Raw genomic sequence first — 11,275 nt, 5'->3', positions numbered from 1 at the left:
CCACAATCCTAAGAGGTACGTATTACTATTCCTAGTTTCCAGATGAGGAACCTGAGGCTGGGACCAATTCTAGTGCTTTGACAACCCACCTCCTTCAAGCCATCCTCCAAATACTACACAATTACAGCAACCGCCTCCTCGTCACCATCCCTGCAAGTTTCCCTCAGGTGAACGCTGGATAACGAAATACCGAGACCAAACCTAGGCAAGTGTGTGGTTCCCACAGGAAGGCAGAGACATGGTGCAATGACACAAAAAGTACCCTCAAAAAGAGCACTAACCCGCTGTGCCAACCCAGACACCCTGGGACCCGGGCAGGGTCAGGTGACCCCAGATGGGAAGAGGAAAGCCCTCCCGAGGCTGGGGCAATAGCCCTCGCCCGGCTTCAGCCTCAGGACGCCAGCTCTGACCAGTCACAGCCTCCTCCCCAAAGCCAGCTTGGATCCTTCCCTGGAGGAGAAACCAGAGGCTGCACCCTTTCCCTGCAGAGGCTTTTTTTTTTTTTTTTTTTTTTTGAGTATGGTAAAAACGCTGACTGGGGTATGGTTTTTGTCAGACTGCAGGCTTTAAAAAAGCATTTAATTCAATCTGCCATCCCAGACGGAATGTAAATCTGCTACAAAGTGAAGTTGATGGGCAAATATATGAGATGCTGTAGCCCAAGTATTTAATCTGAGTGCATCACACCACCAATCCATCAAGCCTGAAATAAAAAATAGCATGCAACAGATGTATTCAAGCAGCGGAGAAAGGCCCAACAGAATGTCTCACTCCTTTGTCGGTTCTGCATAAAGAAGGCTGATTTGCCTGCTCTTCTGGAGAAAGCCCCAAGCTTAGAGCAAACTGCAAAATCTTTGAAAAGTGTGTCACTTGCTTTTTTATTCTTTTTTGAGACGTTACCATCCCAGACCAGTTTCTCACATCATTCCAAATCGTTACACATTAATTAGGTACAGAAAAGTCCCACCAACAGAAAAAACCAACAACGCACTAGCTCAGAATGTTCGTCATTATCCGCCATTGCGGTTTAGAACAAAGCAACTGCAAGAACACAGGAGACACCAGCCACGCTTCGGTTTTAAACAGGTCAGTCTACTGGGAAAAGAAAAGGGGCCTAGAAGCCTCTATTGTAGGCACTGTGGTAGGCAAATGGCCAAAAATTCTTTTTTTTAAGATTTTATTTATGTATTTTTAGAGAGGGAAGGGAGGGAGAAAGAGAGAAACATCAATGTGTGGTTGCTGGGGGCCATGGCCTGCAACCCAGGCATGTGCCCTGACTGGGAATTGAACCTGCAATGCTTTGGTTTGCAGCCCTCGCTCAATCCACTGAGCTACGCCAGCCAGGCCAAAAATTCTATGACAACTCCTATCACGATGTGAGGTCTAGGTCGCACCCCCTTGATTAGGGGCCTCTGGGACTGTTCTGACGGCACCATGGGGGGAGTGGCGCCATGACAGTTTCTGGGCACGGGCCCTTAGAGACTGGAGACCTGTACCAGCTCCCCAGGAACCCAGCCACCCTCCGGAGGGGAAGCCCCAGGGAGAGGCCCATGTGACGGCCAGCACCAGCTCGCCGCGGCGTGGGTACACCATCTTGGAAATGGATCGTCCAGCCCCACGTGACCTCCCTATGTGGGGCGGAGATGAGCTGTCACAGCCAAGCCCCACCCAAATTTCACGTTTATGAGCAAAATACATTTTGGGATGGCTTCTTACACAACAATAGGTTAAGTGGAATAGGTACCATGGAGCAAAATATAAGGTGATTGGTGAGGGTAAACTTGAAAGAGCAGGCATAATATCTGCATTAGCTATTGTTAAGAGCCATGTTACAAAGATAATTGCAGAATACACGCGCATCAAGGCACTCTATGTAAAACGTAGCTATGGTATTGCCCCCTTTGGTGTACCTAAGGCACACTGAGGGGTCAATGACAAAGGGAAAAGAAAAGAAGAATGAGCAAGCTACATCTGGGAAGCCAGCGCCTGGAGACTCAATCGGTACACATTATGTGGTTGCCGGAAATCAACTGGTGGAGACTCGGGAGTCTGATGTCTGTCTGTCCTTCAGGTGAGCCACAGCAGCCTGCTGTCATGTGCACGTGCAAGTCAGCAAGACAAACAGGTGTCTCACCGGGTTCTCACACTCTGCACTTCTAAAGGGTTCACGCCTACGCAAAACTGAATTGGCCCAGCATGACTTTCACTGATCAAAGGACCCTCCTCCAGCATCAAAGATTCCCCAGTTTTGCTGGACATCAATTGACCGAGAAGTCACGCAGCAGATGGAAACGTCGTTGGACTTGAATAAAAGAGCCCGTGTGACATGCATGTGTATGGTTGGCATGCATGTCTTCCTTTGGAGAATCCACTGAGCTTCCACCCGACTCTATGGGGGCCACCCGCCCGCCACAGGGGCAGACACATTCAGGCGGGACCTTCGGTGACAGCCAGCATTGGACATGTGAGTCGAACAGGCCTAGTCAGTCTTGCCTGAGACTTGATACGTGGACCCAGGGAGGGAGAAGAACATTCCTCCTTTTAGAGTGTAAAACCAAAGCTTGTCTCCTGTGACAGCAGCCCTCTTTTCCACTGTGTGGAGAGGGACGCCAACGGGCTGCAGAAACCAAAATGAGGGAGGGAACATCATCGCCAGTGATGTTCTCTGGGCCCTGATCTCATCGGGGCCTCAGACAGCAGCACCCTTGAACGTGGCACCCAGTCCTGTGGCCCAGTAGGTCCACTTGGATGAGCCGATCTGAGTGGGTGTCCGACACTTACCACAGAAGAGTCCTGACTTACACAGCCTCCAGGAGGGACATTCTTGGGGGCAGGCTAAGGGGCTTCCGTTCACAGACACCACAATGGAAGCCGCCTCTCACTGCAGTCTTTCTCCTCTCTTCTCACGCATCAGACATCCGTAGCGTGCCCATCATGTTCAGGTGAGGGTTAGGTCCTTCATCTGCGGGTGATGGAGCTTCGCAACACTCTGAAAATAATAGTAAGTTGGCTGTGCTGGGCATCCGGAGGCTGGAATGGAAAGAGAGAGCCCCACAATCCCTTTTCTCATGGAGCTTGCAGTCCCGTAGAGACATCAGATAGCAACACAGACATCAGATAGCAACCAGGCCTCAGGATAAAGACAGGTATTCAGGAATGTCAATGTCACGTCCTGGTCCACGCCCCTCTTTTCCCACTGGTGACATTGTGACTTACCACAAGAAATATATATTTGGTCTTTTCCCTGTTTCTTTGTCCCCCTGTCCCATGTAGGACCTCACCCTCATGACCTTGCCTAAACCCAGTCACCACTCAAAGGCCATGCCCCAAATACCATCCCAATGGGGGTTTCGGCTTCAGCATAAGAACTCTGGGTGGACACAGACATTCAGCCCGTAACAGGCTATACCTGTCAAATGTATTATGCCTTACAGACTGTAGGCCATCCGTAAATCTTCCTTGTGTATGAAAACAACGGGGCGAAGCCCTGGGTTCTAGAATGATCTCCTTAAAACCTGATCACCGATTCCTTTGAGGATAACCCAAGTTATCTTTCCCGACGGGTAACTAGGGTCTGGAGGGAAGCTGGTGATGGCAACTGTGCAGGCCCCTGACTCCCCAGAGCGGCTGCTCCTTCCTGCCTCACCGCCCTCAGACTCGGGCTCAGCACACCAAGGGCCAAAGGACATGGCTTCAACCTGGACCCAGCTGGGAAGCCGCAAGACAGCTATGAACAAAGAAAGTTAACTATTTTCCCAACATAAAAACAGTTCCCTGAATTCCAAGAAAGAAACAACGTTGTCCTCCAAGAGCCGTGAGTTTCAGGAAACATGAAGCAGAGGTGACCTGTATCATGTGCATGTATGTGAATGAAAAGTAAAAATAAAGGACATGGAGTTTGTTCCCAACTTCTGCCTCTTGTTTATTGAGCTGAGGAGTTACCCCCTCATAGAACAACTGAGTGACACCCTAGCTGGATAGCTCGGACAGTTGGAGCATCATCCAGATACGCCAAGGTTGTGGGTTCAATCCCTGATCAAAGCACAGATAAGAATTGACCAATGAAGGCATGAGTAAGTGGAACAACAAATCAAAGTTGATGTTTCTCTCTTTTAAAAAGAAATAAATGAAAATTCTGGAACAAAAAAATGCAGTATCTTAAATTAAAAGTTAACTAGATGGGTTTAACAACATATGAGAGACGACAGAAGAATGTATCAAGGGCCCTGGCTGGCTCAGCGGATTGAGGGCAGACCTGCAAACCAAAGGGTCACCGGTTCCATTCCCAGTCAGAGCACGTGCCTGGGTTGCAGGCGAGGTCCCCAGTGCGGGGCATGTGAGAGGCAACCACATATTGGTGTTTCTCTTTCTCCTTCCCTCCCCCTCTCTCTAAAAATGAATAAATAAAATATGTCTTTAAAAAATCAATGAATTTAAAGATATACCAATAAAAATCACCTGATCTGAAGAACACAGAATCATATTTTGAGAAACCCAAGCGCCCAAGTGGTCCGTGGGACAATATAAACAGCTCTGCTACATGTGCAACTGGAGTTCCAGAAGAGAAAAAAAGAGCTCGTGGAAAAGAGAAAAATCTCTGAGGAGATAATGTCCTGACTTCCCCAAATTTGACTAAAGACATAGATTTAGATTCCAGAATCTCAGTGAACCTCAAGCAACCACAGCACATTATATAAAATACAGGAAATCAAAAAGAAAGAAAAAACCTTGAAAGCTCCAGGAGAAAAGCAGCACGTCACACACACGGAACAACAAAACTGCCGATCTTCTCACTGGAAGCAAAGGAAGCCAGAACACAGTGAAACGAAACCTTTGAAGTCATAACAGGAAAGGGGGAAAAGCTATCAACTCAGAAGTCCATATCTGATTCAAATATTCTTCAAAACTGCAGGCAAATAAAGACATTTTTTACTTAAGTGAAAATGAAGATAATTGGTTTCCAGCAGATCTGAACTATAAGAAATGCTACAGTAGGTTCTTCAGGCTGAAAAAGAAACGACATCAGATGAAAACTTGGGATCTCTTCAAGAATTTAAGAACCTTGCATCTTGGCCACCAACATGCCATCCAGACTGAGGAGGAGGACCCAGAAACTTCCGGGCCACGTGAGCCACGGCTGCAACAGCAAGCACAGGAAGCCCCTCCCCCGCCCCCCCGGGAGGCCGAGGCATCATCACAGGATCAACTCTGGCGAACATCCCCCAGATCACTTCGGGACAGCTGGCATGAGGCACGGCCACTTAAAGAGGAACCAGAGCTTCTGCCCCGCTGTCATCCTTGACGAGCTGTGGCCCTTGGTCGGTGAGCAGACTCGGGAAATGCTGCCCAAAACAAGACAGGAGCCGCTCCCATCACTGATGTGGTGTGATCGGGCCACACAGAGTCCTGGGGAAGGGGACGCTCCCAGGGCAGCCCGTTGTTGTGAAGGCCACAGTCTTCAGCAGAAGAGCTGAGGGGAAGATCAAGGTTGGGGCGGGGAGTCTGTGTCCTGGCAGCTTGAAGCCACACAGAGGGAAGTTCGTTAAATGCTCACAAATTTAAAAAAAAAAAAAAAAAAAAGAATAGCTCTGGAAAGGGCAAATATATGGGTAATTATTAAAGACTGTATTTTCTTTTCATTGATTTAAATTATATCTGACAGTTGAAAGCAAAAATATCAACATTATAGGGTTCTTATCCTATAAATGTAGCACACAAGACAACACAGCATAGGAGATGGGAGGTTCGAGTCACAAGGCTCTTACATCACCTTACGGGTACAATATGTACTCCACGCTAACTCGGGAACACGAAGAAGGTACACTGTAATTCCTAGAGTAGCCACTAAAAAAATAACACAAGGGTATATAGCTAAGGAGCCAATAGAGATAAATTAAAGTTGAATTCTAAAAATACATATTCAACTAACCCAAAATAAATCTGGAAGGGAAAAACAGAGGAACAAAAGACACACAGAACAAACAGAAGACAAATAGTGAAACAGTAGACCTACATCAAAGCATATCAATAATTACATTGTTGTAAACAAACCAGACACTCCGATATAAAGGCAGTGATTGTCAAAACGTACACAGAAGCAGGGCCCGACCATGTGCCTCCTACGGAAGATGTGCTTACTTATAAAGTCCCAGACAGGCTGGCAGGAAAAGGACTGAAAAGATCTATCAGACAAACGGTAACCATGAGAAGGTGGGAAGGGTTCTATAAACATCAGATAGAGTAAACTTCGAGACAAAGAGCGTTGTCAGAGTTGAAGAGAGACACTTCACAATGACAAAACGGTCAGTACACCAGGAAGACACAACAATCATGAATGTGCAGGAGCCTAATAACAAAGCTTCCGAAGAGATGAAGCAGAAATTGACGGACTTAAAGGAAAGAACAGAGAAATTCACAATCATACTTAGTTATAACATCCCTGTCTCAGCAATGGATAGATCAGCTAGACAGAAAAATCAGTAAAGACACAGGGAATCTAAATAACATGTCCTCAAGCAACTGGACCCAAGTGACATTTATTGAACCAGCCACCGGCAACCGTAGAATCGTCCTTTTCAAGTTCACGTGGCGCATCCATACAGACAGACCACAGACCGGGCCACAAAGCCAGCCCTGATGAATTTCGAGGTTGAGAGCTGAAAGCACCAACCATGAGCCCTCTACTTGCATGAGTCCATTTAATCCTTCACAATAACCCTAGGATATTGGTAAGGATTATTACAATATTAACTCCACGTTACACATAAAGAAGCAAAGGCTCACAAAAATAAAACTCACTTTCATTCATTGGACCTCACTGTAATTTTTGCCAGTGACGCTTTCACAAACTACAGACAAAAACGCTTACCCTCAGACCCGGCCCCACCACGTCCTTGCAGGTGAACGGGGGAAACTCAGGGCCTGTGACCAGAAGACCTGGATGGGAGCCTGCCCTCACCTCCCACTAGCCGAGTGGCCCCGGTAAATCACGTGACCTCATTGAGGCTTGACTGCACCTCTGTGAACAGTGTCAGAGATAGTGGGCTGGCCAAAAAGTTCCGCCTAGTGTTTTCCCTACGATGGTTCTAGTAGTGCTTTTAACTGCATTCGAAAAAATTCTGTTAGGTTGTACTGTGACAGCTGTCATATCAATGTGCATTCAAAAAATTATCAAAATTGGTGAATTTCTGTGCTACCACTTTAATATTGAGGATAGAAGAAAATACACAACATTTTTGGCATATCATGCTTCATTATTTCAAAGAAGGTAAAAACGCAACTGAAATGCAAAAAAAGATCTGCACAGTGTGTGGAGAAGGTGCTGTGACTGATCCTATGTGTCAAAAGTGGTTTGCGAAGTTTCTTGGTACTACTGACATTTTGGCCAAACAATTCTTTGCTGTGGAGCATTGGAAGATGTTCAGCAGCAGCCCTGTCCTCTACCCACCAGAAGCCAATAGCAGTAGACAGTCTACATAATCGAAGTATCCAAATCAATAAAGTTGATGAAAATGAAAAATGTGTTTTTTCTTTTACGGAAAAAACTAAATGGACTTCCTGGCCAAGCCAAGCGAACACTGCCAGCCCTGTCGCATCGCCCTGCATGGAAGTGGCAGAGCCGGGACCCGAGTGCAGGTCCATTGGCACCCAAGCCCCCGTGGTCACCCGCCTGGGCTCCACACCCGCGTCCTGCCTCCCCTGCGCAGGTCTGTGATCTGCACCTCCAGTGAAGCCTGTAAGACGACCAGAGTCTACCTTAAAGGGTACGTACAGATAACGTTAAAGACTCAGTAGCGCTGAGTTGTTAAGCATCCCCCCTTCTGGGGCCGGTCTGCCTGGGTCTGAGTCCCAGCCCTGTCTGTTGCTTGATCCACGGTTTAGGCTGTTATTTGTCCTTTCAGGACCTCAGTCTCCCTCATGTGTAAAATGTGACTAATAGCCCCGGCTGGCGTAGCTCAGTGGATTGAGCATGGGCTGTGAACCAAAGCATTGAAGGTTCGATTCCCAGTCAGGGCACATGCCTGGGTTGCAGGCCATGACCCCCAGCAACTGCACATTGATGTTTCTCTCTCTCTTTCTCCCTCCCTTCCCTCTCTGGAAATAAATAAATAAAATCTTTTTTAAAATGTGACTAATAACAGTATTTTGCTTACTGTGAGGAACAGCAGGAGAAGTGCTGGGACAATGGGGTATGTGGTGAGGAGCACAGATGTGTTGGCTATTAGTTCTCTGTAATGAAAGCTCCCAGCCTTTCTGTGGAGTAAGCATTAACGTTAGAGCCTCATGCAGATGGGCAACAAGGCCAGAGGGTAGGCCAAGGTGCCCGAGGGCACTCAGGGGGTCAGGTGCTGAGCCTGTGAAAGCAGCAGTTCCAGTTCCGGGCCCAGGCTCACCTCTCTAACCCGCAGCTGCCTCCGGTTCCAGGATGGGGAGGAGGAGCAAGCCAAAGGGTGAGGGACGGAAAGAGGAAGGGTCCTTTCCTGCCTCCCTTCCCCAGCCTCCCACAGCTGCAGACTTTGCCCCTCCCTCCTCTTCCCCACCCCCTCCACCCCAGAATCAGGAACACTTGCAGCGCCTCACTCCCACAGGGGGCAGGGTCTGAAATGAGCCCTACGCACCGTTCCCCAGCCTGCATGTGTCCCCTGAGGGCACTGGCCTCAGAGTTGGGTGAGCAAGTGTGCGTGACAGCATACGCCCACCTCCATCACAGCCACGACCTCCTTCACAGCCACGACCTCCATCACAGCCACGACCTCCATCACAGCCACGACGCTCCAGATGAACCACTGCAGGATGAAGCAGTCTCCAGTCTATGAATGAAGGGTTACGTTACTGTTCCGGCACCCAGTCTTCATGCTCAGAAAGGGAGGCAGGGCATTGCTGGGAAGGCAACAGAACGTGAATCACACCAGAACATAAAACCAACTTGATGAATTGCAAACCATAAATCATAGTTCCAATTGTTCTGCCACAGCATTTTAAAAAAAAATACTATCCAAATGGAAACTGAAAACAAAGATACTCTAGGAGCAATACCTCTTGGAGAGGAACTCAGCTTAGACTGGGTGGCCCATCACTTCTCTTTGTTTTTGTTTTTTTTTAGGTGTCTCCCCCCAGTCATGAAACCCTATGACACACGGTCAGGGAGAAGCACCCTACATCCTGAGATCAGCCCTGAGGTCCAAAGGGAGCCCAGGAAGACCAGCCCAGCTCGCCCGGCCCGCTGTGGAGGACGCTGAAAGAACCACACTGCCACCTAGTGGGCGCACGGCCAGCTGCAGAGTCTGAGCCCACGGTGCCCTCTGATGGCCTACATGGGCCGGCTGTTCCCTGGGGCCACTCCAGGAAGAGGCAGCAGTCTCGAGCGGCGGTTTTCAACCTCCCCACCTCATGGCACGCATAAACTACTAAAACTCCGGCAGACCAAAAATGTATTTTTTGCCGATCTGACAAAAATATGTATAATTTTTTAAAAAATCCTCACTCGAAGATGTTTATTGAGAGAAACATCAGTCAATTGCCTCCAGTATGCACCCTGATCAGGAATCAAACCCATAACCTAGGTATGTGCCCTGACAGGGAATCAAACCTGCAAACTCTTGGTGTACGGGATGACGCTCCAACCAACTGAACCACCCGGCCAGGGATACTGGGGTCCCTCTATGGATCACCATGGTGGGCTCCGGTCCTAGGTAGGGACAGAGGCAAAAGCAAGGGGTCAGATAGGGTGGAGCAGGCCATGCCTGCCCATGTCCTCATCTAGTCTTCTGCGTGCGATGAACACGGGGCTTTATTGAGTAGAAGGCCAACGTGGCTGCCAGTGGCCAGGGGAAGCAGACCTATCCCAAGCATTCCCTCGCCTCACCCCAGAAGAAGATCCCTGCGAAGCTGCGGCTGCCGGAATCAAACCAGAAAACTTTCGGTTTGTGGGACGCCCGCCAACCCACTGAGCCACAGCAGTCAGGGCTTAATAAGCATCTATTGAACATCTTCTGTGAGCGAAGTGCTGTATTAGGTTGGTGCTGGGCATATGGAGTCAGATGAAAGCTACAAATCCCTACTCTTAGGAAACATGCGGTCAGCATTATGTGAGAGTTATGAATAAAGCACTACAGAGAAGAAAGCGATTAATGCTGCTCAAAGAAATGGTGACGAGTAACCTAGGTGTTCTAGCAAGTGAAGAGAGAAAAAAGCAAGGTGAGGAGGGGAAAAAACACACTGATTTATTCATATAACCATAAGAAGCCATGAGTGGTTGCACATGGCTGCAGGGGACACAAGAGGTGGCTGTGACCCTGACTGGGGATAATCAATTGTTGGAAAATTTTTAGATTCAGGTAATAGCTAATAAACTTAGTAATCAATGTATGTAAAAAGCTATTGTTTCAGCCCTGGCTAATGTAGCTCAGTGGATTGAGCACTGGTCTGTGAACCAAAGGGTCACTAGTTCAATTCCCAGTCAGGGCATATGCCTGGGTTGCAGGCCAGGTCCCCAGTAGGGGACCTGGAGCAAGAAGTAGCCACACATTGATGTTTCTCTCTCTCTCTTCCCCTCTAAAAATAAATAAATAAAATTTTTAAGCTATTGTTTCAAGAACTGAAGGTATGACCCACCCTGACTCCAGGAGACCCCATCAGTTCCACCTTTGTGCCCCAGGAGGACTGCAAACAATCAAGATGGTATCTGAGCCACTGTGCTCCAGGGGGAGGCGCCCACCGCCCAGGACAGAGATAAAGGCCACCCCGCCCAGGACACAGATGAAAGAATGCTGCAGCTTTTTATCTGATTGACTTTTCCCTGAATTCCAAACCCCTTACCTACACTTTTTTCTTATAAAACTGGTCAATTTTTAAAAAGATTTTATTTATTTATTTTTTAGAGAGGAAAGGGAGGGAGAAAGAGAGAGAGAAACATCAATGTGCGGTTGCTGGGGGGTCATGGCCTGCAACCCAGGCATGTACCCTGACTGGGAATCGAACCTGCGACACTAAAACTGGTCAATTTAAAATAAAATTTAAGATGGTCTGTTAGGGTACAAACTCACTGTCTTCTCAGATCACCGGCCATCTGAATAAAGTGCCCCAAAAGATTCGATCCCTGTCTGTGCTTATGGGGTCTGGTAGGTGACAGGCAGCCCGAACACCCCAGCCTGGGACACACAGGTGTCAGCACTCCCACTGTCCGTGACAGTGACAACAGGTGTTGGCAGGAGCGATCAACTCTCCTCCACTCTCAATGTTCTTTCTTCTGGTCTAATAATCAAATAGGCATGGG

This window comes from Phyllostomus discolor, chromosome 2, assembly GCF_004126475.2.
Source record: "Phyllostomus discolor isolate MPI-MPIP mPhyDis1 chromosome 2, mPhyDis1.pri.v3, whole genome shotgun sequence".
In the NCBI taxonomy this organism is placed as follows: domain Eukaryota; kingdom Metazoa; phylum Chordata; class Mammalia; order Chiroptera; family Phyllostomidae; genus Phyllostomus; species Phyllostomus discolor.
The sequence above is the reverse complement of the archived record's forward strand: the minus strand, read 5'-3'. Positions refer to the sequence as shown.